This window comes from Mobula birostris, chromosome 29 (genome assembly GCF_030028105.1).
Source record: "Mobula birostris isolate sMobBir1 chromosome 29, sMobBir1.hap1, whole genome shotgun sequence".
NCBI lineage: Eukaryota > Metazoa > Chordata > Chondrichthyes > Myliobatiformes > Myliobatidae > Mobula > Mobula birostris.
The window spans coordinates 15,738,277-15,764,469 of record NC_092398.1 but is presented as its reverse complement, the minus strand read 5'-3'; the positions used below and the strand labels follow the sequence as shown (position 1 = coordinate 15,764,469).

The window sequence follows — 26,193 nt, the reverse complement described above, 5'->3', positions numbered from 1 at the left end:
GTTCAATACAAGAGGACATCGCTTTAAGGTAACGGATGGGAAGTTCAAGGGGGATATTAGAGGAAGATTTTTTACTCAGAGAGTGGTTGGTGCGTGGAATGCACTGCCTGAGTCAGTGGTGGAGGCAGATACATTAGTGAAGTTTAAGAGACTACTGGACAGGTATATGGAGGAATCTAAGGTGGGGGTTTATACGGGAGACCGGGTTTGAGGGTCGGCCAACATTGTGGGCCGAAGGACCTGTACAGTGCTGTACTATTCTATTTTCCATTTTCAACCCGCCTGGTTGAAGACCCTCGGGAAGATCAAAAAGGCATCAAGATCTGAGTGGATGAGCACATGGCTTCGAAATCGGACAGATTTTCCCAAACTCAAACCATACTAAATCAGAAGATTAAGAGACTGCTGGGTTAGAGATCTGTGGTGTGTAATCACATAAGAGCTCTAGGTACGATCTACGGAAAGCCGTACAGCGAAAGGCCAATTCATGTCACATAAAATGCAGTTTTCTCTTCAGTAAATTTATCTTTCTTCACTGAACACTTTGCCTGTGAGTTTCGTGAATCAATGGCAAGCAAGGTGGCCTTCTACTGTCGAGTGATCAAGTAATGAGTAAAAATGTTTTTGTTTCCAGAGACGGTATTTTCTCCGCACCCGTTACAACGACAAACACATTCAGAATGCGAGTGGTAGATAACGTCATGTGATAGTGGAGAATCGAACAATCCAAGACATGGTTTTAAGTAATCGAGTCATTCACCAACACACCAATCAGTTAATCGCATTTCTTTCAGCTCGATGTCATCCGCGGAACTGATCAGGGAAAAAAAGTTCGGAGGAGACAGTGTCCTCGTTTATGCATAAGACAGGAAATAAATTGTTAGCAAAAAGATAGCGGCCTGTTGATAAGATCGGTGGAAGTGAGGACTGGATAGACAATCTGATCTGCCATGATGAAATTGAATGACGGGGCTGGGTAATCTACAACCTGCTGACCTGTACAGAAGTTTGCATTTCCTGTGGTTCAGGAAACAACCTGGAATTTGTCGGCAGACAATCACTCATGTGCCCAGTTCACCTGGCATCTCCACACCGCATGAACACTGTTTGAAGATGTTCCTTAAACTGAAAACCCGGACTTGGAGGGCAACCGGCAGAAGAGTGCTGGCGGAACAATTTCTGGTGCGGTGCCGATGCAAGTCAATACGAGTTAATCATAAAGCAACTTCATAAAATCTGTTTCAGTCACATTGGAGGTTTGTGGTGGTGATTTTCAGAACGGTTTTAAATATCCCAGAAAGGGCTGAGTGTAGATATTCGAGAACCGTTGTCAATGTGAGTGTTTTAATTTGAAATGTTGGGTACAGAAGCTGGGATTGGTTCATGTGAATGAAAACCTTGCAATATTTTGGAGTACACGCGCAAAGGTCGCTGAATGTGACAAGATAGGTCGATAGGGAGTGATTTTGCTCTTTGCATCCGCTGGAAGTGTGAATATTTAGCCCTAATATCACATGTGTATGCTGAGATTACTCTCACTGAAATCTAGCTGCCTCCGGCAGTTTGAAGAGACAACTCTGTACTAGTGCTCCCTTTGGTCTGCTTTGGGTTGGGAAAAACAGAAAATGAATGAAGCCTCAAGCACGGTGTGTGGGAGAATGTTTCAACGCTTCCGCCGACGACATAACTCTTTGAAGGGGGCCATGGTGAAGAAAGGCATGTTACTGTGTAATGATGAGGGCGAGGTAGTGTGGCCGAGCGGTCTAAGGCGCTGGATTAAGGCTTCAGTCTCCAAGGAGGCGTGGGTTCGAATCCCACCACTGCCATGGCGAGTGCACGAAACGTTTTGCAGAGCTAAACGTAAGAATGGCAAATCATCATGACTACGATTGGTGTCATAGCCAAGTGCATTACTGTGGGTCTGCCGAACACTCCAGATTGGCTGGGGCATCCTGTGGGTGGGTGGGATTCGTGGCTTCTACTTATCGAAAGTAGTGGGTTAAAAAGTAATTAACATCAATATGTATTCTAGCTCATTTCTGTAGCGCCGTCTGACCGGTTTCTTGAAAACAAAATGCATGGAACTAGTCGGAATTCAATTGAAGAGACGTTTGAAACGCAGTTTTTCAGTAAGACCAGGACAAGTTTCAAAGGTTTCAAAGGTACATTTAATGTATACAATATACATCCTGAAATGCTTTTTCTTCGCAACCATCCACGAAAACAGAGGAGTGCCTCAAAGAATGAACGACGGTTAAATGTTAGAACCCCAAAAGTACCACCCCCAGCTCCCCTCCGTCTCCCGCGTAGGTGACAGCAAGCAGCAATCTCCCCTCCCCCACCGGCAAAAGATCATGGGCACCCACCACCGGGCACTCAAGCGTGAGCAAAGCAACAGTAAAGACACGGACTTGCAGTTACCTCAAAGACTTCGCGTTTCACCCTGTACTCGACATACCACAGGCTCTGTCTCTGTCTCCGTCTCTCTCTCTCTCTCTGTCTCTCTCTCTCTGTCTCTCTCTCTCTCTCTCTCTCTCTCTCTCTCTCTCTCTCTCTCTCTCTCTCTCTCTCTCTCTCTCTCTCTCTCTCTCTCTCTCTCTCTCTCTCTCCCTCCCTCCGTAGCAAGTTCATAAGGCAGATCACGGCCGCATTTTGTAAACGATTGTTCGCGTAAAACAATCTTTAAAAACTGTAACTGTAAAAATGCTATATCAGGGCAAAACAAGCTAGTGTCATCTATTTGAAACCGGCATTATGTTTCTGAGACACATAAAGAATCAGACCTGTAACAATGTTGATGAATGTTATACACTGTATCATTGTTCCGCTCCTTTTTGAGGCATTGTGCTCTGTTAGAGGGTAATTTGTGATTTGCAGTGCTTTGCTGAAAGCCGTCTTCTTCACATGGCAAATCAACCCATAACTTAAAGGTTCCGCTGGGAGTTGAACCCAGGATCTCCTGTTTACTAGACAGGCGCTTTGACCAGTTAAGCCACGGAACCCTCGCGTTGTCCAGCAGCTGGTATAATGATAGTTCACTTGCACTAACTCTTTTTCGTCTGCTAGCGAGAGAAATGCTTCAGATTCAGACTGTCACCATAAGATAAAACAAAGTAAACCGTATTGAGACTCATCAAAATCCATAATATAAGTTCCTATTCTCACCACAGTTCACAATTTTCGGAACATTGCTTCAATTCACAGACACGCAGCCGGGAGGCAGTGACCGATTCACCAGCCCTGAAGCCTCATGAGAAGTGCAGAAGGATTGTCACCGCTTCGTCACGTGTTAATTGATGAGTTTAAGCACTTCTTCAATCAATGTGGCGGGTGGTTTCATGCAATGTGATCGTCCTGGCTCTTTAAGCAAGGAGGATTAAAGCAACATCTGCGCTGTGAGGATGAGTCACAACTTTGAAGCTGGGGAAGAACCATTCAAGAGTTAGACCGGGAGGCATTTAACCATCAGAGGACAACGACGTAAGAAATAGTCGGAATAACCAATTTTTTAAAAAAGGAATTGAAAAGAAAATCTTTGACATATCTATTCGGTATTTTTCAACAGAATAGATAAGGCCGAATGATTGGGTAGAGTAACTTCGTATTGCAGGATGACCCTGGTTAATGTGCGCAGAAATGTTTGTAAGGAAAAATGAATAAAGCTTTCGCTTGCCTTAAACAGAGAGAAATGCAGTAAACGGGTGTGACCGTTTAGGGAGGTTGGACGAGATGGCCATTCTGAGGATTGTTGTTGAGTGTTTTTGTCAATAGGATGAGGGAATAAAATTGCCCAGAGTTCCTGATGACACTGGGTTTGGTGTTAATGTGTGCAGGGAGAATGACAATATGCTGCTTGAGGGAAATACATTGCCCAGCAAGTGGATACATTGCTCGGCCTTTCCCAGTGGGAAACGCGTAACATGACTCAATACGGGAGAAATTGAACGGCAAGACATCTCGTGTCAGATATATGGATTCACTTTTTTCGGTGATATTACTGAGTGTCAGAGCAAAATTTTTGAATTTGTCAAAGGTACCGTGCACACATGCATAGCAATAACTGACTTAGGTCCTGATACCTGTACGGACACTTAAACCGTCTGATTCTGGGATCCACTCACATTGTATCCGCTAGGACCTGCCATCCAATGATATGAGTCCCAGAATTGTACAACCTCCACATGAAATTACCGTCTATAATGTTCTGTTTCATTTATATAACTGATAAGCTCGTGTCGGTTTACGATTCTCTCATTCCCGTGGAGAATTAGACCGAGGCAGTCATCTAAGTATGGAGTCTGTGCGAGTAACGTGCAAGGGAAAATAAACACCGCAGGGAATACTTGATAGATCAGGCAGTATCTGTGAAGAGTAAGAGAATTCTTTCAAAACCTAACTCCTTTGGTTGTCAGTAGCAGAAAGACATAGCCCAGTTTGGTGGATTTAGTTGCCCGGGTAGAAATATAAAAACATTTCCTGAGGCTGCATTCTATTAGTATGATTAATCCTTGAGTGTGGCAAGTCAATTGTCAATTATTCTAAGAGAAAAGTATTTTAAAGTAATACAAGAGAAAACAAAAAAAAAACTGAATGCAAGATCTAGTGTGACTGTTACAATTATAGAGAGGTAGGTATTGAGGCCAAGAATTCATCCTGAAAATATAAGAATTCGTTTAATATGGCAAAAGCTGCCACTGAGCCGAGTGGATCGTGCTTACAAGCTTTTGTATCTGCTGTCCAGGAAGGAGAGAAGATGTCTAGGGTGGTAGGGGGACTTCGATAATGCTAGCTGCGTTCTGGAGGCAACAGGAAGGGTCAACATTATGCATGGGGGAGAGGCTGGTATTCCTGATGGACAGTGATCTGTCCACAACGGGGCTCAAACTAACCCAAACAGATTAGTTACTTGGGACTCGTCATAACTTCTGGGAAATGAGAAATTGATAAGCAGCATGTAGATATTGTGACAAAACTATCTCTTCCCACTGATGTGGGAGATTGAGGTGGTTCCTCACTTTGGTACATTTCTACAGGGGTTTAATACTAGAATTATCGATCCAGTTATCATGAGCCAGAATATTCCCATATTTCTCCTTCCTGGCGGTGTTGTAGCGTCCAGGTTAGGTCCTCGGAGATAATGACACCCAGGAACTTGAAATTGCTCACTCTGTCCACTTCCGATCCCAATATGGTTTGTGTTTCTTCGTCTTACCCTTTGTGAAGTCAGCTCTTCGGTCTTGCTGACGTTGAGTGCGAGCTTGGTGTAGCAACACCACTCAACTATCTCGCTCCTGTACACCCTTTCATCAGCACCAGAAACTCTATCAACAATGCTTGTATCATCATCAAATTTATAGGTGGCATTTGAGCTTTGCCCAGCCCTAAAGTCATTGGTGTAGAGAACTAGAGCAGTAGGCTAAGCACGCATCCCTCTGGCGCACCAGTGTTGATTGCCATTTAGGTGGAGATGTTATTTCCAATCCACACCGATTGTGGTCTTCCGGTTTGGAAGTCGAGGATTCATTTGCAGAGGGTAGTACAGAGACCTAGGTTCTGCAGCCTTTCCATCAGGACTGTAGGCTCTATTGAGTATATTGATTCGGGACGGTGCAGACATCGACCACCTTGGAACCCAGAAGCCTCTGCGTTTAAAATCTGCCGAGGTTGACCCATCTTTTTCAGCCCCACCGTCTGTACTCGGGCCCCGAGGAGCGTTCTGCTGATGAGCGAAGAAACTGACGCCATTTCGACAGCGCATGCTCATCGTTGTAACCGTGACCAGATAGAAGGGTTTCTCGTGCTGGGGGGTTTCTGGGTACAGAGGCAGCCATGGCTTACACAGCCAGCGCTTTCCCTGCCATTCTGTTATGCGTGTTTGGAGGGGCAGGCGGACGGAATGGGAGTGGATGGATCTCCCAAACACCGCCGATGTTCAGCTATCTAAATCCAAAAGTTAGGAACTCGGAACAATTAACATAGTTCCGAGTTAATCTCGAATGAAGAGTCGTCCTTTGAGTCAATAAAAATGTGAATAAGTACTGCGTGGGAAAATTAAAAAAGAACAAAATCCTTCCATCGGCTTTACTTCTTGAGAAAATCACATTTGTTTTACCTTCTGGACCTTTCTACCCATTAGTACATATTTTGTACCATTCTCACTAGGTATTGGGTAACAAGTGACCTGTAGCTTTCACATCACTAAATTGCCACTCTGCAATGAGAAACCCTACTGTCCTTCCCTTCGTATTCATTAGCATTGCCATTAGTTCACCACCGTCAATCACCTGGGGAGGGGGGCAGTGGGGGTCAAAGTAATTAGAAAGTCTCCAGGATCAGCCACACAATATAATGTGCTCTTTGTAGCATTGTGGGACGTGAGCAGAAGTTGAAATAATACTGATGGAGACAAACTGAGTCAAGTCACAGGTTGATGTTGGGCAGAAATTGCCTATTCTGATACAGACAGGAAAGCAGAGAATTTGAGGCTCAGTCCAGATGCCTGATCTGTGCCCAGTTAATAGATGAGGAGCTGTTCTTCCAATTTGCGTAAATCCTCAGTGTAACGGTGTGATGTCATCGCTCACCATAGAGATGGCAATGATCTCATCCGAAATATTGTCCTTCATGCATCGATGTATTTTGTAAATCTTTTTACAGGTTAGAAACAGCAAAGAGTTTGTGCACAGGAATCTCAAAGACTACAGGTCAGTTTTGCTGTCGCTGTACAAGTATTTAAGGAGAGACCAGAAATTTCCCTTCTAGCACCAATATATCTGTTGTGAATCAGTTGAGATGAAGAGGTATCTCGTGTCAGCTGGAAGCCTGCTTTGTGTCTGAAATGGGGTTTTCTGTTTTGACTTTGTATAATCCACTGGAGCTGGGATGCTGTGAACACAGCAGCATTTGTTCACTGGAGATTACTTCCTGAACTGCATTGACTGGGCGACGGATTCACTACATCTGACATCTGAGTTGATGAATTCCCAAAGAGTTGAATACAGAGAGATATAATTCTCCGTCTCTCAGTGTGGGAAGGGATTTTTCACTCAGCGTTGCCCTGAACATCAGTGAGGACACACTGAGGGGAGACCATTCGCCTGCTCTGTGTATGGGAGGGATCTATTCACTCATCCAGACTGAAGATATATCAGCACGTTCACACCGTAGTGAGATGGTTCACCTGTTCTATCTGCGGGAAGCGAAACATGCAGTCGTCCAAGCTGAAGATGCACCAGAAAATTCAGATCGGTGAGGGATAGTTCACCTTTTCTGTGTCTGTGAAGAGATTCATTCACTCAGCCCACCTGGGCTATCAAAAAGTCAAAAGGTACGTTGACTATCATTGCGAGAGGTTTTGAATTGAAGAGCAGGGAGATTCTGCTGCAACTGTACGGCATACTGGGGTAAATCCTATCAGGCCCTGGGGACTTATCCACCTTAATACTCATGAGGAGGACCAATGCTTCCTCCTCCTTGACGTCCAAATGCCTTAACATGTTTATACACTCAGCACTGATCTCCTGGTCTTCCATATTTTTTCACGTGGTAAATTCTGAAGCAATGTAATCATTAAGTACCTGACACGAATTCTCCAGATCTAAGCAAGTGCTTCTCCTTTATCCTTGAGTGGCCACACTCACTCTCTAGTTATTCTGTTGTTTTTGATGTACGTATGCAATGTCTTGGGATTCACCTTATTCCTCCTGGCCAACAACATTTCAAGGCCCCTCCTAACTTTCCTAATTGCCATCTTTAGTTCTTTTTTGTGTCTTTATATTCCTCAAGTGTTTCATTTGATCTTAACTTCTGAAACTTTACATACTTTTCCTTTTTTTCCTGACTAAATTCATCACCTCTCTAGACATCCAAGGTTCCAGGGATATTTGCGAGGGCTACTGAGGTGACTTTAAACAAGAATGGTTGGGGTGGGGGAATCAAATTAAAGAGACTGGAGAGAGGAGGTTAGTTCACAACAGCGGGGATGGGAACAAGTGCAGAGAGACAGAGGGGTGTTAAATGAGGGTAGAAGCAAAAAAGTAGTAAGCTGAAAAGTAAAAGTGACAGGCCGGCAAATCCAGGGCAAAAATCAAAAAGCGTCACGTTTCAACATAATTGTATAAGGGCTAAGAGTGCTGTAAAAGCGAACCTGAAGGCTTTGTGTGTCAATGTAAGGAGCATTTGTAACAAGGAGGATGAACTAAAATTGCAGATTGTTATTAATGAATATGATATAGTTGGTATCACAGACACATGGCTCCAGGGTGACCAAGGATGGGAGCTCAACATTCAGGCATATTCAATATTCAGGAGGGAAAGATATGAAAGAAAAGGAGGTGGGGTATCATTGCTGGTTAGAGAGGAGATTAACGCAATAGAAAGGAAGGACAATAGCCGGGAGGATGTGGAATCGATATGGGCAGAGCTGCATAACACTAAGGGGCAGAAAACGCTGGTGGGAGTTGTGTACAGACCACCTAACAGTAGTAGTGAGGTTGTGGATGGCATTAAAGGAAATTAGAAATGCGTGCAATAAAGAAACAGCAGTTATAAAGGGTGACTTCAATTTACATATAGATTGGGTAAACCAAATTGGTAAGGGTGCTGAGGAAGAGGATTTCTTGGAATCTATGCGGGATGTTTTTTTGAACAAACATGTCGAGGAACCAACTAGAGAGCAGGCCATTCTGGACTGGGTATTGAGCAACGAGAAAGGGTTAGTTAGCAATCCTCTCGTGCGAGGCCCCTTGGGTAAGAGTGACCATAATATGGTGGAATTCTTCATTAAGATGGAGAGTGATATAGTTAATTCAGAAACAAAGGTTCTGAACTTAAAGAAGGGTAACTTTGAAGGTATGAGCGTGAATTACCTAAGACAGACTGGCAACTGACACTTAAAGGGTTGACGGTGGAGATGCAATGGCAAGCATTTAAAGATCGCATGGATGAACTACAACAATTACTCATCCCAGTTTGGCAAAAGCATAAATCAGGGAAGGTAGTGCACCAGTGGCTGACAAGGAAAATTAGGGATAGTGTCAATTCCAAAGAAGAAGCATACAAATTAGCCAGAAAATGTGGCTCAGCTGAGGACTGGGAGAAATTCAGAGTCCAGCAGAGGAGGACAAACGGCTTAATTAGGAAAGGGAAAAAAGATTATGACAGAAAACTGGCAGGGAACATAAAAACAGACTGTAAAAGCTTTTATAGATATGTGAAAAGAAAAAGATTAATTAAGACAAATGTAGGTCCCCTACAGACAGAAACAGGTGAATTTATTATGGGGAGCAAGGACATGCCAGACCAATTGATAGATAGATAGATAGATATACTTTATTAATCCGAGGGAAATTTGATTTCGTTACAGTCGCACCAACCAAGAATAGGGAAACAGCCTCGGCCTCGCCAAACTGGATAATTCGTTTGTGTGGATGCTGTGTGATGTACCCCACCCCGCCCAAATAACAGACAATACACCAGATGCAATTAAATGATTTACAGTTTATAGATATTACTGGAACTATATAATTAAGAGAGAATAAAATATAAAATGTGCCACACTTATCAAAGTTCAATCTCTTCTTGCACAAAACAGTTGGAGCTCAAGGAACTTCTTCTTCACCCTGCGACCCCTCGGACCACCTCGACCGGCCGCCTGGGACCAACAACGGTGGTCAACCAGGCACTCCACACTAGTCCGTCTCCGTCTCCTCGCCGAACGCCCTCCCCGGGTCCGACCCCGTTCGCGGACATCACAGCACCTGGTCCATCCTCTGACTCTCTCTCCCGCCTTCTGCCCCAGAATCCCGCGCATACAGTATCTTCAAATACACCAAAACCAGAACAACTATCCCAATTGGTTAAAAGCATTCATTTATCACACTCTAAACCAAAACAAGCTGCTAGCGCAAATTTTCTCAGGGTTTAACACAACAAAGCCGCATTCCCTAAATCAACATAACAAAGACGCCATTTTAATTAGCCTCCGCAGTAACATAAAAGTCGAAACCCCCTTACACTCTCCCCCCACCAAATAAAGTCATGTCCTCATGACTTCTAAATAACTCGCCAAACAATCCTGCACACACACATACACAGATCCACACAGTGACAGTGCTCCCGAAAGACTGGACCTTACTCCGTCCCACGGGCGCTACATAGGCCAACCTATCTAGGAGCTTCTTAACCCTCCGAGACCTCCGTACTCCCTCACCTAAACCCAAAAGGCTCAGACACTACTAGGGATACCTCGGGCCCGCTTGCGAACTCTTCTCTCACTCAGGCCACCACTACAACTCGGAGTCCCCTGCCCCGTATCCGGGGCCACGCCTCTACTCCTTCCCAATCCTGCCGCAATTCAGACTGCCCAGAGTTAACCCTCCCCACTACACCTGACTCAGTGGGAGAAGGGCCAAAGGTCTCTTCCTCAATCACGGGGAATTAGCGATAGGCAGCAGGTACCACCTGTTCAGCACATCATCCGTTGAATCCGTATCCTCCCTCATTCCTTCGATCGGTAGCTGCTGTTTGAGTTTCTCCAAACTGAAACATTTGGCCGGGGCTACCCCTTCAGCCTCCTGCAGTCGAGATTTCAGCTTCTTCGGGGACTCCTTCAACTCTCGCCACAGCCTCAGGAGTTCTGACTCAGGGTTCCTGGCCATCTCAATCTGGGACGCAGTTACCCTACCAGCTTCTTCCACCCTGAGCTGAAAAGCAACAGTTAAACATTATTCAGCCTCCGGTTGTTTCTTCCTGAGGACGTCTTCCGGGTCAACTTTCACTTTTTCCACTTCATTTAAACTCGCGATAGTCACCTTCAGGTTCCTTTCAAGCGTCCGTCTCCCTTTTCCGAGATCTGTCCTCCATTTCATCACCTCCTCGGCAGTGTAGTCAAACTTCCCTCCCTGGGCTCTCGGTTTTCTGTTGACCTTAGTCAGAACACTTCCTTGATCTTCCCCAACTTGTAAGTCTTCCAATCTGTTCTGAATGGACGTCTTGAGTTTCTGCTGATCCTCTCGAAGGTGGGTCATTGTTTCTGCTCGCTGGATTAATTCACCAGTACATGACCGCAGTGTGGTGCAAATCCCCTCGTTTCCCTGTATCTCATTCAGATTGACGACCTGAGTTTCCATCCCCCGGTCCACCACCGTCTGTCCCAACACCAGGAAGTTCAACTGGTATGTCAAGTCATTTTTCTCACATTGCACCAAACTCCTCCGGCCAAAAATTCCTCCACATTTGACACTTCGCTTCGGTCACCCGGGCTCAGCCATTCGCCTCGCCTCATAGTACCCCCAGGCGAATCCAAGCTCCAGGCGGTCATCCACATACACCAAAACTCCACACACCTTCACTTCCCTCATGGTCTTCCTCATGCCCTGCGGGAAGGATGCAGGGTCTCCGGATATGCCCTTGGGCATCTTTTCGGAACGGAAGAATCCTAGGGAACTAGTAAAGGCCATCTTCAGCTCAACAGCCGCACTCCTCAGGATCTGGCAACATCCACCCCTCAGATGCAGCACATTAAACCACATCGCATAATCCACACAAACGCTGCCTTCACCTTCCAATCTGCTAAGGTCCAGTTGCCGCGACCTCTCTCTCACTGAGGTGTCTTCAGCGGTCAACTCCCCTCCCTCGTGGTGGTTCGGCACATCTACTAAGAGGGTCTCACCCTTAGCTACTTCCCCCAAGCCGTACCACCGCTGGGTCTCGTTTAAATTCAGTACTGGCGTAAGGCTGCTACACACGTCCTAAGAAGTAACTCGACACGCTGGGTGCCCAGAAAATGCCTCCATGAACTCCAGGGTCATTAACCAATCATCGTCTTCTGGATAACGACTGCCACTAGTACCCAAAGGCTCCGGTGCCCTTGCGGTTGTCCAGGAAAATGCTTCAGACACCGGTTGTAAAACGAACTGTACAACAACCTGATCTGTACCCGGGGGTCGAGGAAAACTTTAGCATCGCTTCCCTCTAGCCAAAGCGACACCTTGGGGCGTGGCCCCTCTAAGCCTTCAGGAATAAGGTCTTTATCTTTCGGAAGTTCATCGGTACATTGCTGAGAACGTGCTTCCCCAGACACCCCAAGCAGTTCCCCCACTGGGCCTCCACTAAGTTTCCCGACACCTCTCTGATCAGCTGAACACTGAAGGAGGGGTTGATCCCCTGAAATGATCCCCCTGGCACTGCAAGCAATTTAGCCGCCCTCCTAGCCAGAGAAGACACACTGAAAACTTTCCCCCCTCTATCAAATAACTGACAGCTGTCACTACGGTGTAAGTGAACCTGACAGCTTTAACAGCGTCACCAGCCCGCCTACTCAAACTTTCAACCAATCCTTGTCGCTGTCCCTCAACCGAGCACTGCCACTCATCTAACAACTGAGAGATCCGCTCCGCCCACCTCTCGCACATCTCCGCCCACCTCTCGCACATCTCCGCCCCTCTTGGGGTGGACACTATCCCAAGTGTCAGGCGGAACCTGCAAGAGCTGGAACATTTATTCGCAGACCCTACCTCCAAATCAGACCACTCTTTCCTCTCTCTCCCAACCGCATGGACAGCCCAGAGTGCCAATTGCAACTCGTCAATGCCAGCCCAAATTCCAACAAAGACCGCACCTGCAACACATACAGCAATCACCAGCAAATAACCCACAGAGACACACGTTACAGATTTAAACAGAGCACCCACACAGCATAGCAGTGGATCCAATCCCTGACAAAACCCCCACAATGTAGCCCCCCTTTGGCCACCCTCAGCGTTGGTCGGCTCGTGTCGTCTAGGGAAACAGCAGTCGGCCCTGCCAAACTGGGTAATTCGTTTGTGTGGATGCTGTGTGATGTACCCCATCCCGCCCAAATAACAGTCAATACACCAGATACGACTAAATGATTTACAGTTTATAGATATTACTGGAAATATATAATTAATAGAAGAAAATATAAAAGGCGCCACACTTTTCAAAGTTCAATCTCTTCGTGCACAAACAGTTGGAGATCAAGGACCTTCTTCTTCACCCTGCGACCCCTCGGACCACCTCGACTGGCTGCCTGGGTACAACAGCGGTGGTCGACCAGGCACTCCACACTAGTCCGTCTCCGTCTCCTCGCCGAACGCCCACCTCGGGGTCCGACCCCGTTAGCGGACATCACAGCACCTGGTCCATCCTCTGACTCTCTCTCCCGCCTTCTCCCAAAACCCTGCGCATACAGTATCTTCAAATACACCAAAACCATAACAACAATCCCAATTGGTTAATAGCATTTTCTTATCATACTGTAAACCAAAACAAGCTGCTAGCGCAAACTTTCTCAGCGTTTAACACAACAAAGCCGCATTCCCCAGATTAACATAACAAAGACACCAGTTTAATTAGCCTCCGCAGTAACATAAAAGTCGAAACCCCCTTACATAATATTTTAGAAATAGATAAGAATTTAACTTCTGGTAACATTTGGGGCAAACTGAAAAGGGTGTTGAATGCAGGACTGCAGGAGTTATATTTCAATGCACCAGGCATACGGAATAAGGTAGTTGATCTTGTACTTTAGACAGAGAGTGGCAGGTATGATGTTGTGAGCATCACTGAGTCATGGCTGAAAAAGGATCAGGGTTGGGAGCCTAACATCAAAGGATACATATTGTATATAAATATAGGTAGGTAGGCAGGGGAGGGGTGGGTGGGGCGACTTTGTTGTTAAAATGTAACATCAAAATCTCATAAGTAGTTAACATAGGATCAGAGGAATTAGAATCATTGAGGGTAGAGTTAAGAAACTGCAAAGGTAAAAAGACCCAGATGGCCTCCGAACAGTAGCCAGGATATGGGAAGCAATGATAGATGGGATAACTCTGATAGAACAGACGGACTGATTGGACTCCCTCTATGTCATGGTGAGTTCTGAGCCGCTTCAGTTAGATTGCTTCTATTAGATCGCCCTCCATTCATTAATTAACCTCACAGATGTGGCTCCAAATTTAATTCACTCTACCCCCTGCTGGTGAAATAATTGTCATTCAAAAGTGAACCAAAATGAATGTTCCAGCGATCTCTATCATAAAATTCCAGAGAACATCTGTGGATCTCCGTTCAAATCACATCATTCTGCTTAGTAGGCTCCATTGCTTCTTTTGGGCCATACATCATGGTCCCAAGGGTAAGTTTATATAATTCATATAATTCCCCAGTCTAGCCTGTGGGGCAATTGAATACTATTCTCAGCTGAAGAGTAGAAATAATGTTAATATACGCCTGAGCGTATTTTCTTCATGATAACTCTTCATAAGTATCTAGTTAAGGATCGTTCAATAATTGGAGAGCAAATTTAACGTGTACAGAGTATATTAATCATTGTCTAATTCTCCGTCCAAGCAATGGTTCAAATTACCAGTTACGCTCTGATAAATAGAAGAAATATTTGTATCTTAGCGCTTACGTGTGGTGTTACATAATCTGTAAGCAAGGATGGGGATCCGAGAGACCGTGATCATTTGCTCATATATTGTTTTCATCTGTGCCCTCTATTTTCGTTTATAAAGTTGGTAGAGTATCGGATCCAGAGAATGATATGATGACGGAGATACGGTGAAATGGTGACGTTCAGATAAGAATGCGGCCATGGAATAATTGAATGACGATAAGTGGGGGTTGTTTTGTTTGACGTACTGTTCTTTTTACTTCCGTCATGATTCTGTTGTATGTGAGATTAGTTCCAGGGCATAGAGTGCTTGATTGACAGACATAGTTTCAAAGCTGGTACTTGTACAAATGGGGAGGACTGAGAACCGGTTTGCGAGAGGAGAGCGTTCACAAAAGGAAATAACGGAATAGTGACGAGGACTCCTCTGTGAGGCGGCTTTGAAAGTTTTCTGGAGGTTTGATGTAGAATGAATGTAACTTACTCTTATTTACCCTTTAGAGTGGTCGTGAAGGCCAAGAGTGAAAATGATAAAGGCTGAAAGCCGTTGTTCTTTCTTGCCGTTTGGTCGCTGTGTTAGGTGATAAAACGATCTTAATTTCAACTGGTCTTCGTGTTCTCTTCGATTCCCTTGCGTTTGCAGATCTGCCCAGGCCCATCTTGTCGCTGGATTCCAGTCTCATTGCGGAGGAAAAAGGCGTAACGTTTAATTGCTCTGTACCGAGGGAGACCTCGGTCTCTACATTCCACCTGAACATGAACAGATATCAGCTAATTGACGCTTTTCTTCCAGCCAGCTGTTGCACAGAACAAATCAGACATCTTCCACATCCAGAAAAATGATTTGGAAAAGAGTGGAAATTACACCTGTGGCTACGTTCCATGGTAGCTGTGTTACTTTGGATTTCCAGCATCCGCAAAATTTCTTCTCTTGATGTTCGTGGAATCGGGTGACCCTGGATGAACACTTTAGTGTGGTGCTGGCGTAACTGATTAAATTATGGTATAGAGAAGCTTAGACGAGGTGCATAATACACCGTCGTATATTCATTTCATGAGAAGATGCATCAACAGACCAACAGGATATGAAAAATGATCTGCACGGCAAGACAGACTAAATTCTGATATCATATGTAAGACCCGCGTCTGAGCAGTCATGTGTCTCTTCCTTATTCGAAGTTCAGTGTCTTTATTTGACCAGTGTCATTGTAATAATGCGAAAAAGGTGGAAGTCATAATGCAAAGATGTCCTGGAACAATGGCCTCAATGAAGGGCTTAATGTTGCACAAAAATATTATAGGAGCTTCTTTAAAGTTTACAGATTATTTCTGAACCCAGCGTTAATAGAACATGCGACATAGAACAGCACAGCATGAGGACCACGATTTTCCACTGAACCAAATAAATTAATCATCAGATTGCAACTGAACTCAACTCTCATGCCGGTACAATGTCTATACCCATATATTTTCCTCACATTCATCTGCTTGTCTGAATGTCTCTTAAAAGTCCCGAATGCAACCGTCTCTGCAACCACGCCTGGTAGCGGATTCTAGGCATCCATCACTCTAGGTGTAGAAAACTTGCCTCTAACATCTACCTTAAAAATTACACCCTCCTTCCTTAAATGCATGCCGTTTGGAATTAGGGAATTCAGCTTTGGGAGAAAAGATGTTGTCTGTCTACTCTATCTATGCCGCTCCTCGTCTTGTAAAACTCTATCAAGTCTCCCCTCAGCCTCCGACGCTCGAGAGAAAACAACTTAAGTTTGTCCAATCTCTCGTTAAATCACATGCCTTTCATTCCAGGCAGCATCCTGATATTCCTATACTGCACCCTCTCCAAAGCCAAGATATCGCTTCCTATAATCGGGCAAGCAGAAATGTATGTATGCAATACTCCAGATGCGGCTTTACTAAAGTTTTCCAAAGTTGCAGCATAACTTCCTGAGCTTTGAACTCAATGCCTCGAGTACTAAGGGCAAGCATGGTATATTCCTTCTTCACCAACCCATGAACTTCTGTTGCCACCTTTGAGAAGCTATGAACGTGGACTCCAAGATCTCTCCACGCATTAACTCCGTTTTGCGTCTTGTCCTTGATAAATCAGCTCCTGTCTGAGAGGCGTCTTGGATTCCTTCAATTCGATTACCAAAGCAAATAGTTTGCAACCGGTGCTATCTCACTCACGCAACCCTGGAGCATCTCCACAGCAAAGGTGCATACATCAGGACGCTCGTTATTGATTTCAGCTCGGCATTTAACACCATTATCCCCTCTAAAGTAGTTAGTAAACTCCGAGACCTGGGCCTCAAGACCCTACTGTGCAATTAGATCCTGGATTTCTTTACTTGTAGACCCCAGTCAGTTAGGACTGGCTCAGTTAGGGATTCACTCGGACATCTGAACTCCCGGCACACCGCCGAATTCACACTGCAGAGAGGCCATTCAGCTGTTCTGAATGTGAGAAGGAATTCACTCACTCATCCACCCGACTGAAACACCAGCGAGTTCGCACTGGGGTGAGATCACTCATCTGTTTTGTGTGTGGGAAGAGATTCTTTCAGTCTTCCGGCCTGCAGACACACCAGCAAGTTCACACTGGGGACAGGCTATTCGCCTGTCAGACTGTACGAAGGGATTCACTTCGTCATCTCTATTGAAGGTACATCTGTCATGGTCCGGTCCGTGAAGTCCGTATTCCGGTTCACGGTCCGGTCCAGCGACCCTTGATCCAGGTTTTCCTGTCTACCCTGCTTCAGTTCTTGTTGAGCTCTAATTAAGCCAGTTGATGCTCGGTGGGGCTGGCTGCATAACTACCTTCAGAGATCAGGGCTTAGCTGCTGGATTGCTCTGGTCCTTACTCCTTATATCCCTTCCTCTGCCTTCCGTTTCCTCGCCCGAAGCCCTGTCTTGTCTTGCTGCTAACTCTCACCTTGTCTCGCCTGTAGTATTGTCCTGCAGCCACCCTGTACCTACCTCCCTTCCTGTCCCTTGCCTCCGTCGGGTAAGCCATGTCGTATTGCCGTTATCTACGGTTGTTTCTGTCCCTTCCTAACCCTTGCCTCCGTCGGGTAAGCCAGGCCATCTTGCCGTTACCAGCGGTTGGTTCTGTCCCTTCCTGTCCCTTGCCTCTGTCGGGTAGTGATCCGCGCCCTTCCCAGGAGGAGCCTCTAGCCTTCTGCATCAAGCGTGAAGACTCCAGCCTCCAGCCTCCTGCCAAGCCTCGCCTCTAGTCTCTAGCCTCAAGACTGAAGACTCCAGCTTCCTGCCTCCTGCCAAGCCTCGCCTCGAGCCTCAAGCCTGAAGATTCCAGCCGCCTGCCTCCTGCCAATCCTCGCCTCTAGACTCAAGCCTGAAGATTCCAGCCTGGTCCTGCTCGCCTGCCAAGTCTCGTCCTTGCCTAGTTCTGGGGCCGAGCCAGAGGCAAGACCAAAGTACTGGGTCCTTGTCCAGTCTCTGGCTCGGAGTCGAAGCCCGGGCTCCTAGCCCTCTTGTCCAGTCCTGCTCCGGGTTCCCGGTTTTCGTGTCCATGTCCTTGGCCTCAGGCTGTATCCTAGTCCAGTCCCTAGTACTTCGGTGCCTGTGTCTTGCACTTGGGTCCGTTCCCAGCCACCTCCTTATGACAACATCAGCAAGTTCTCAGTGGAGAGAGGCCGTTTATCTGGTCAGACTGTGGAACGCGATTCCCTCATTTATATACCCTGCTGGCACACCAGCAAGTTCACACTGGGGAGAGACCATCTTTCAGCTCAGAATGTGGGAAGGGAGTCATTCAGTCATCCAACGTGCAGACACACCTGCGTGTTCACACTGGGGAGAAACCGTTCACCGTCTTGGACTCTGCGAAAGGATTCACTCAGTCATCTCAACTGAAGGTATATCAGCGAATTCACACTGGGGAGAAGGCATTTATCTGTTCAGACTGTGGGAAGGGATTCACATAATTATCCACCATACAGAGACACCAGCGAGTACACACTGGGGAGAGGCTGTTCACCTGTTCCACGTGTGGGAAGGGATTCACTCGGTCATCCAGTCTATACAGACACCAATCAGTTCACACTAGGAAGAATCCATTCAACTGCTCTGACTGAAGAAAAGGATAATACCCAGTCATCTCAATGATTGGCACACCAGTCAGTTCACACTGGGGAGAGGCCGTTCACCTGTTTTGACTAGGAAGAGATTCACTCAGTCATCTGACTTACAGTCACCAGTCAGTTCACACTGGGGAGAGGCCATTCACCTGTTCTCGTTGTTCTAAGGGATTTACTGACACATAATCAGTTCATACGGGGGAGAGGCCATTCACCTGCTCTGACTGAGGAAAAAGATTTCCTCAGTCATCGCAAATACTGGCACACCAGCTAGTTCACAATGGGGACGACCATTCAATTGTCCATACTGTGGCAAGTGATTCACTCAGACATCTGACCTACAGAGTCACCAGTCAATTCACACTGGGGAGAGGCCGTTCACCTGCTCTGAATTTGGGAAGGGATTCACTCATTCATCCCTCTTCGTGACACACTGAGCTTCCAATGAGGAGAAGTTGAAATCGGCTGCGTGCTGGATATTTCAACATTACAGTTGTTAAATGCAGAGGCAAGTTCAAAAGTGACTTTTGGCGTTGAACTCTGTAATTATTGCTGCACCCGATTCTGAATGCTGGTCACTGGGCATGAGAGGAATTTCTTCACCAGGGAAGGCTAAGGCCAGACGGAGTGATAGTGATTGGAGATTCAATAGTAAGGGGACAGCATATTATTTAGCTGTGAAAGAGATGTCATGTCTCTTGGTCATGTCTCAAGATGGTATGATGCCTCCCAGGTGCTAGGGTCCAGGATGTCCCAGAGCAGCTGCAGAATACAGCCAAGGGGGAAGGTAAGCAGCTAGAGGTCGTGGTGCACATTGGTAGAAAGAGGGAAGAGGTCTTGGACAGTGAGTATAGAGAGTTGGAAAGAGACTGAAGAGCAGGACGTCCAAGGTACAAACGTTTAGATTACTCCCCGTGCCAAATGCTAGTCAATGCAGGAATAGGATGATAGTACAGATGAATGAGTGCTGGGGAACCAAGGAGCAGGGTTTCAGGTTCTTGGATTATTGGAATATCTTCTGGGACAGGAGTGACCTGTACAAAAAGGATGGATTCATCTAAACTGGAGGTGAACCAATATCTTGGCCTGAAGGTTCGATATTGCTGCTCAGTAAGGTTTAAATTAATTTAGAAGGAGATTGGGAACCAGAGCACTAGGTCAGAAAGTGTAAGGATGGAGAGGAAGGTAAATGTTAGGGAGTAAAAGCGGGCAGGTGCAAAGTAATAGTATGAGACGATGGATGGCTTGAAGTGTGCGTCTTTTAATGCTAGGAGTATTATAAATAAAGGTGATGAACTTGGAGTATGCGTTAGCATCATTTTGTGGCCATTACAGAGACTTGGTTGAGAGAGGGACAGGAATGGGTGATTAATACTCCAGGTTTTCGATATTTTTGAAAAGATAGTGAGAGGTGTAAAGGATGGGGGCGGGAGGAGTTACATTACTGATCAGGGACAGATTCACAGCTGCAGTCAGAGGGGACAGAATGGGGACTTGTCCACTGAGCCTGCAGTATATGGTAGAACAAAAATAGGAAGGGTGCAATCACTCTTAGGGGATTATACTACAGACTCTCCGTCCCCCAGTAGCTATCACGACATTGAGGAACATATATGCATGCAGATTAAGGAAACATGTAAAAACAATGGGCTTGTTGTCATTGGGGGAATTTAATGTGTAGGCACAAGTTTCTTTGGTCATTTGGTTGCTAATTTAATTCGTTCGGCACAACATTGTGCGTCAAAGGGCCTCTTCTAGTGATATACTGTTCTATATTTACGATTCTATCCTTTCTTATATAAGGGACTCAAAACTGCTCATAACAACCCAAGTGCTGTCTGACCAATACTTTATAGAGCCTCAGCATTACGTTCCTGGTGAAAGGTCAAGTCGTGTGGAGTATCCCAGCCTGAAACGTTGACTGTTTATTCCTTTCCAGAGATGCTGCCTGACCCACTGAGATCCTCCAGCATTTTCTTTGAGCTCCTCTCGGTTTCCACCATCTGCAGAATCTCTCGTGTACAGCATCATATCTTTGCTTTTATATTCTAGTCCTCTGGAAATGAATGCTAATAATGCATTTGCCTTCCTTACCGCAAATTCAAGCTGCAAGCTAAACTTTAGGGAATCGTGGGTGATCCCACTCTGTTTACAAATCTGATTTCTGAATTTGCTAAACACAAGGGAACCTACAGATGCTGGAAATCCACAGCAACACGTGAATAAAAAAAAAACGCTGGAGGAACTCAGCAGCTCAAGCAGCATCTATGGACATGAATAAATAGGCGTTTCAGGCTAAGACCCTTCTTTGGCATTGGAAAGGAAGACCATAAGACACAAGAGCAGAATTAGGCCATCTGGCCCATCGAGTAGCTCCGCCATTCAATCATGGCTGATCCTTTTTTTCTCCCCCTAAATCCCAGTTCCTCGCCATCTCCCTGTAACCAAGAATCTATCAATTTCTACCTTAAATATACCCAACGACCTGGCCTCCACAGCTGCATCTGGCAACAAATTCCACAAATTCGCCACCATTTGGCTAAAGAAATTTCTCCACATCTGTTTCGAAAGGGCACCCCTCTACGTTGAGGCTATGCCCTCTTGTCCTAGACTCTCCCACCTTGGGAAACATCCTTTCCCCATCTCCTCTGTCTCGGGCTTTCAACATTCGTACAGTTTCAATCAGATTCCACCCAACCATGCTTCTGAAGTCCAACAAGTAGAGACCCAGAGCCACTAAACTTTCCTCTAATGATAACCCTTTCATTACCGGAATCATCCTTGTGAAACGCCTCTGGACCCTCTAAAATACCAGCACATCTTTTTTTTCAGTGAGGACGCCAAAACTGTTCACAATGTGAGGCCTCGGCATCACATCCCTGCTCTTGTATTCTAGACCTCCTGAAATGAATTCCAAAATGTCATTTGCCTTCCTCAACACCGACGCTCCTGCAAGTTAACCTTCAAGGTGTTCTGCACGCGGATTCCCAAGTCCCTTGGCATCTAAGATTTTTGGAGTTTCTTCCGCAATTAGAAAACGGTTTGCACATGTATTTCTACTCCTAAAGTGCATGACTGAGCATTTTCCAACATTGTATTTCATTTGCCACTTGCGTGTCCATTCTCCTAATCCAAGTCCTTCTTCAGCCTACCTGCAATGCTACCTGCCCCTTCACCAATCTTCGTACCATCTGCACACCTGGCAACAAATCCATCCATATCATTGATATACAGCATAAAGAGAAGTGGCCCCAGCTCCGACCCCTGCGAGACACCACTAGTCACTGGCACTAATATTTGTAATCCATATTAAATTGCAAAAGGAAGGTATCTGTGTGACTGTAAGGAGAGGGATAGGGAATAGACAGATAGTTCAGTGTAGCCCTGTGGCCATTCCCCTCAACAACATGTTTCTAAACGTCTGGGCGGGATGGGGACAAACTACATACCAGAGGAAAGCCACAGCAACCAGGTCTCTGGCATTGACTTTGGCTCTATGGCTTAGAACGGAAGGGGCAGAAGAGAGCAGTGGTGATAGGAGATTCCATAGATGGGGGAGTAGACAGGAGATTCTGTGAACGTGAAAGGGACCCTGGGCTAGCATATTGCTTCCCACGTGCCAGGTTCAGATGTCTCATATCGGTTCCACTGTATTCTAAACTCTGATGGTCAGCAGCCAGAATGTGTGGTATATTCTGGTGCCAACAACATAGGTAGAAAAAGGGAGTAAACCCTGAAGATAGAATACAGGGAGATAGGTAAGAAGCTGAAAAGCAGGACTTCAAGGGTAACAAAATCTGATTGGTGTCTGTACCATGCATCAATGAGGGTAAGGACAGTACAATTTCGTAGATGTGTGTCTGAGGAGGTAAAGTGCCAAATTTGTGTATTATTGGGATCTCTTCAGGGGAACGTATGACCTGTACAAAAAAGACGGGTTATACCAAAACTTGAAGGGGATCAATATCCCTCGGGTAGCTTTGCTGGAGATGTTGGGAATGTTCCAGCTAGCTTGGTAAGGGGATGGGAAACAATGTGATATGTCAGAGGATGGGACAGTTGGTAAACAGGCAGATGCAGCTTGCAGAGAGACTGTGGGACTGGATAAGCAGTTGAGAGGGCAAAATTGCAGACAATAGGATGGATTGAAGAGTATCAATTTTAATATAACATGCATCAGGACAATGACATTGATGTTTCCATAACATACTATGATGCAACCAGTCAATATACTCTCCACTGTACATCAATAGAAGTCTGTCAAAGTTTATGATGATGTGACAAATCTTCGCAAACTTCTAAGAAAGTAAAGGTACTGCTGTGTTTTTTTTTTTTGAAATGGAACTTCCGTATTAGACTCAGGACAGATTTTCTGAAATAATAACACTGAGGAATTTAAAGTTGTTGACCATCTCCACCTCCGATACTCTGATGAGAACCCACTCATGAGACTTCCTCATCCTGAAGTCAATAATCATCTCATGGGTCTTGTTGATATTGAATGAGAAGTTGTTACTGTGGAAATACTAAGCCATGTTTTCAATCTCACTCCTCACAATTGATTCGTCACTGATTCAGCCAATATCAGTGGTGTCATCAACAAAGGAGGCACTGGAGCTATGCGTAGCCTTTTAATCATGAGTATGAAGTGAGCAGAGCAGGTGGACTGAGCAGAAAAAAATTTTGTGCACCTGTCATGATGACGACTGTGGAAATGTTGTTACCCAACTGGGCAAGTGCAGAAATCAAGGATCCATTTGGTCAAGGAGATATTGAGGCCCACGTCTTGAAGCTTATTGATTAGTTTGGAGGGGATGATAGTATTGAATGCTGTGCTGTGGTCGAGGAAAAATCAGCCTGATCTACTTATCTATCTTCACCGTCCAGATGTCCCATTGTTGAGTAAAGAGCCAATGAAATAGCATCTGCTATTGACCTGCTGTGGTGGTAGGCAAACTGGTAGGTTACTTCTCGGGTAGAAGTTGATGTGTTTAATGACAAACTTCTCAAAGCACTTCATCACAGTGGTATTGAATAGTAGTCATTGAAGCAGGTTACCACGTTAGTCTTGGTTATAACTGAAGACTGCTTAAAGAAGGTGGGTATCTCAGACTGTGGAAGCAAAAGGTTAAAAATATGAGTGAACACTCCAGCCAGTTGATCAGGGCGGGTCTTTAGTGGTTGGCCAGGTACGCCATCTGGGATGTCTGCATTTCATGGATTCACCCCCCTGAAGCATGCTTTCATGTCAGCCTCAGAGCCTGAAGTGATAGGGTCATTAGGGGGATGATTCATGGTACAAGTCCTGGCTTGACCTTCCAATGTACATCATTTTACTCTTGATTAAATTCATTTGCAGAGGTATGGGCACCAGAGTGACAGGGCAATTGTGGAGTAGTTGTGAGCAACAATGTTGTTCAGCCAACATACAAAATCGAGAAAGAAAAGGTTGAGCATGATGGGAATAATGTTCTGAGTTGTGTCTATTTCAATACAGAAAGCATTGCAGGTACGATGGATGAGCACGTGGATATATGACATTGGTTGAAGGAGGAGCAGCCTCACTGGTTGAAGGAGGTCCATGACTGGTAGCTCAATGTTCCACATGTCCGTTCTTTCAGGTGTGACAGAGTGGGAGAGATTTACGGGGGAGGGCTAGAATTACTGATGAGGGAAAATGACACTGCAGTGTTCAGACAGGACAGACTGGAGATCTCATCCATTGAGGCTAAATAGATGAAACAGGAATAAAAAAAGGATTAATGGGATTATATTATAGAACACCTAATAGTCAGAGGAGTAAATTTGTACACAGCTATCAGGCAGTTGCAAGGAGAATAAGGCTGTGGTAGTGGCTGATTTAAAATCTCCACATATTGACTGGAACTCCCATACAGTAAAAGGGTTACATGTGATCGAGTTTGCTAAGTGTGTTCAGATTTTGTATGGAGTACACTTGAAAAGAAACGGTGCAACATATATTGTTTGAACATGTGTTTTTGCACCGACTGAGTGATCTGCCGTTTTGGTATCTCTGAGAAGATTTAGAGAGGTTGAGAACAGAGTGCGCAGCCTAACGAGAGAGCACAGACCTAAGATTGGCTCAATTTGCCCCTGGGTTCAATAAAGTATGACTATGACTACTTGCCGATCTCGTCAATTACAGCGTCGAGGAAGGTTGAAATCGACGAGGATGAGAGCGGAAGCAAGCGGGTGGTCATTGCCGTCAGCCCACATCATTTAACCGGTCTTCTCCCTCTCGGTCGCGCCTGCCGGGGCGGTGGGGGGAGGGGAAGATTCAAGAGTCTTGAGTCTTGGACAAAGTTTGATCTGTGCGGTCTCCTCCCTGGTTGATGTTACATGTGCTAATGGTTTCTCCTTTTTATTGCTATTGTTTTCAACTTTGATCAGAGCGCTTTGACGCTCAGTAGCTCTGCAGCCTGCGATCAACAAACTACACAACACCAAACAGAACTGAACTGAATTAAACTGAACCTTCCTAGACCGCTTCAAGGACTCCTTGGTTTGATGATTAAGATTCTGTGTGCCATGTGCCATTTGCGCGATTTGTTATCTTACTTCGGGCATTCGGTGTTCGATATATTTTTGTTTTGAACAAGTTCCGCGGTGTTTCTGTTTATTTTTGCATGGCTGCCTGCGGGAAGATACATCTCTGAGTTGTATTCTGTGTACATATTTTCATGATAAATGTACTTTTATCTTTGAAACTTTCAGAGTCCCAATGGCTTCTACAGCTATATTAAGAGCAACAGGATAGCAAGATATGCAATTGGTCCTCTTGAAGATCAGCGTGGGCTTCTATGCATAGAGGTTCACAGGTGGGTGGAGACTTTATAGGGCTTCTTGCTCCTTTCTTTCCTCAGCAGATAGACACGGAGCCTATAGATGTGAGGAAAACAGCAGTGTGGTTTGCACCGGAGACATTGCAGAGGAGGAGGTACTTGCTGTCTTGAAGAAATTTAGTGTGGATAAATCCCCACGGCCAGACAAGATATCTCCTTAGACCATTTGGGAAGCTGGTGCAGAAATTGAAGGAGCCCTAGCAGAGATACTTCAATCGTTCTCAGCCACAGGTGAATTGCCGGGGCATTGAATGACAGCTAATGTTGTTCCACTGCTTGAGAAAGGCTTTAAAAATGAGCGGAAAATTTATAGCCCGGTGAGCTTGATGTCAGTGATGGTAAATGTTTTGGTGCTGGAAATATAAGTATCTGGATATACAGGGTCTGATTAATGCTATTCAACATAGTTTCGTCTTTGACAGGTCATGTCTAACCAATCGTATACAGTTTTTTGACGAAATTACCAGGAAGGTGATGAAAGCAAGGCAGCGGATGTTGTCTTCATGGACATTAGTAAGGCCTTTAACATGGTCCTAGCGGATACAATGTGAGTGGATCCCAGAATCAGGCGATTTAAGTCTCCGTACAACTATCGGGACCTAACCCGGAAATTGCCATGCATATGTGTACGGTACCTTTGACAAATTCAGAATTGTTTTCTCTGAGGCTCTGAAATATCACCGAAAGAACTGATCCCATATATCTGACCCGAGATGTCCTGCCGTTCAATTTCTCACCTATTGAATAATGCTACGAGTTTCCCACATGGTGCTCTTTAAAAACCATTTACCGTCCAACGCATTTCCCTTTA

At 45.4% G+C, this 26,193-nt stretch overlaps 2 non-coding genes and 1 pseudogene across 2 annotated transcripts; 1 reads left to right on the top strand and 2 right to left on the bottom strand.

Moving 5' to 3' along the window:
• Nucleotides 1-26,193, bottom strand: part of LOC140189847 (histone H2AX-like) — an 836,563-nt pseudogene that overhangs the window by 539,046 nt on the left and 271,324 nt on the right.
• trnal-aag (transfer RNA leucine (anticodon AAG)) lies at nt 1,745-1,826 on the top strand. The gene has a single exon. It is a non-coding gene; the product is annotated as a tRNA-Leu (tRNA).
• Nucleotides 2,929-3,002, bottom strand: trnat-agu (transfer RNA threonine (anticodon AGU)). The gene has a single exon. It is a non-coding gene; the product is annotated as a tRNA-Thr (tRNA).